Source organism: Myodes glareolus, chromosome 7 (assembly GCF_982192425.1).
Source record: "Myodes glareolus chromosome 7, mMyoGla1.1, whole genome shotgun sequence".
Classification (NCBI taxonomy): Eukaryota; Metazoa; Chordata; class Mammalia; order Rodentia; family Cricetidae; genus Myodes; species Myodes glareolus.
The window spans coordinates 79194160-79197204 of NC_142032.1; positions in this window are offsets into that span (position 1 = coordinate 79194160).

Sequence of the window (3045 nt, forward strand, 5' to 3'; positions counted from 1 at the left end):
ACTAATCGTGACTATTGGACATTCAATCAAAATCACCCAAACTGGATGCATCCCACTCACAATAAAGATTGACACTCTCTGCAGTAATGCTGAGAAATTGGCTCTAGACTCTTGGAGCAGAATCAGAAGGGGGTAGACATATGCTGTGACTTCTTGCTCCAGCACTAGGGGGCCCTCCAAGACTTCAGCTCTTGTCACATGTTGTATCACTTCATGTGATGTCCACCAAGGACCAGAAATGCCTGGGGAGGAAAAAGAGGTAGCGTGGAGGCCTAGCCACCTCTGATCTGAGGCAAGAAAGACTGGACTGTCATGGGCTGAGCCTGGACCAGGGCCTGAGTCAGGAGCATTGGGAATGGAAATGTGTGCAGGCCAGCCTTAGGTGGGGCTCAGCACAGACCCCCTGACTCCTGACCTGGAGTGGGCACTTAAGTGAATGCTGTAGTGTCAGCACGTCCTTCCGCATTGCTCACCATCTTGCTTTGGTTTATCTCTTCCCACCAACAGAAAGAATGCCAGCCTTAGTTTTGTGTGCACACGTGTGTGCACACTCATATCAAGGCTAGAGACCCTAAGTCCACTGTCCTCATTTGAAACAGTGTCTCTCATTGCAGGTGGAGCTGTCAATCAGACAAGACTGACTGCCCAGCTGACTCTGTAAATCCTCTTGTCTCTATTCCCTAACACAGGGTTACAGACACAGCTGTACTAGAATCTGATCTTGGGTCCTCATGCTGAGTAGTGAGTGGTGTTCTATCCACTGAGCTGTCTCCCAGTCTCTTCACCTCTCAAGTGCTCAGGGATTACCTGGTGATATTCAGGCCATTTTTATCCTGTTTGGTTTTTTCCAATATTTCATTTTATTTTCCTTAAAATGTAAGGAAATTTTAAATTATCATATAAAAAAAATCTCATTATGATGTCATTACACCCATAGATAATTTTGCTTTATTCATCTTTGCTCCTCCTCCATTGCCCTTTTTGTTCTCCTTTCCCCTCCACTGGCCCCCTTCCTTATTGTAAATAATCCCCTTGCTAATCCTAGAGAAATTATGCACTGTCTGTCTTTCTGTCCTGGCCTGTTCCCACACCTCCATCTTATCTTCCCCAATATCCTCACTCTCCCTTCTATTTTCACGTCATATATGCATGTGCAGGTGTTTATATATGTTTATATCCAGAATCCACACACATTGTATCTCTTTTTATGGCTACTTTTAACTGGAGGCAAGTAACAGCAAAATTTCTTTCACAGAAAGAATTAATTAAATTAAAAATGGTAAGTTAATACTGTTATACAGGGCAAGGTAGTGCAGAGGTTCTTGCTGAAACCAGTTTAGGTTAGATTAGAATTTGGTCTCCTTGAGGGAAAATTCCATGGAAAACTAAGTCTATTCTAAAAACCTGAGGTCAAGATGCTTGGTAATTTATCTGACTTCTATTAAACTGTTTCCCTTTCAGATTGGCTCAATCTTGTGTAGCCTGTGGGGGGTGGGGCTTGAACTCACAGAGATCCATCTGCCCTTGCCTCCCTAGTGCTGGGATTAAAGGTGTATGCCACCACTGCCTGGCCTCTATGGCTAACTAGGGACTTAGCTTCACCCTCTGATCTTCAGGCAAGCTTTATTTGTTAGGTCACAAATAAAATATCACCATAAGACCCTCTCCCTAAATAAAAAGGAAAAATAAGTCTGAGGATATAGTTCAGTGGTAGAGTCATTGCTGAGCATGGGTGAAACTCTCAGTTCAATCCCCAGCACCACAAAACCCAACCCAATCAAACCCAACCCAACCCAATTCAACCAAACCCAAACAAACCCAAACAAATCCCATTCAACCCAACCAAACCAAACCAAACTCAATCACACCAAACCCAACCCAACCAAACCAAACTCAACCCAACCCAACCAAACTCAACTCAACCCAACCCAACCAAATCCAATCAAGCCCAATCCAACCAAATCCAATCAAAACCAACCAAACCCAAACCAACCAAACCTAACTAAATCAGACCCAACTCAAACCAACCAAACCCAACCAAACAAAACTCAACCAAACCAAACCAAACTCAACCAAACCCAATCCAACCAAACCACATAGTCAGGAACCATTTCTGAGATGTCCTTCTAAGAGTTTCAGTCATCTTGCATAAGTTACTAGACTATAGTGAGGTAAATTCTACAAACACAGGCCACTATCTGCCTGTGTTTCCTTGTGTTTTCCTTCTATATCATTCAGAAAGAACTTTTGCTTAGTACAGGAGCATGAACAGAGCACTGTGGTCCTCCACTGTAGACCTCTACACAGTTTGTTCTAATCAGTTATTAGCCTCTTGGCGATGAAGGAGCAAATCATTACGTCCCCTCCTTAATTCTCAGGTTTTCATGAATGGGCTCTGGCTTCCTCTGGAATACACAGGGTTCAGAGTTTTGGTCAAGTTTCCTCAGAAACCAATAGTACCTGCCTTTGTTGATCAAGACATCTGTGGATTGATGGGCAGATGTTAGTATCTGGGATTAATATGGAACCCCTCAGTTATTTGAAGAATCTCATTAAGGCAGGTTTTGTTCAGGGAATTGATGCCTTAATATTCTGCATTGTCAGCGGAGGGCCTGGATTTTATTTCTTGAATAACTTTTAATTAAATGTGCAGGCTTTGCTTTCCCCAACGTATCAGCAATCGGGGACCTGGGCCCACCTCACCACTCTCCATCAAATCAGCAGAAAGTTAGGCTGGGGGCCACCGTACTGCTGAGCAATAAAGTTTATGGCCCATGCCTTTGCTGTAATCACTACAGAGTCTTGCTGACGTGAGCCCCTTCAGGGTCCGGATTGAGTGACTGATGAGCTGTGAGTGCTGGTCCCCACACTGTAACATGCAAAAAGGAAGAAACACAGCCAGGAGGTTCTCACCCAGAGTCAGTGTGTAGCAAACCAGGGTCCAGGAACCTGGCTCTGAGTCTTTTTTTAAAATAAAGTTTTATTTGAACAGTGCCATGCCTGTTTCTTCATGATTGCGTTTGTGGGTAACAGTAGTCAGTCTTT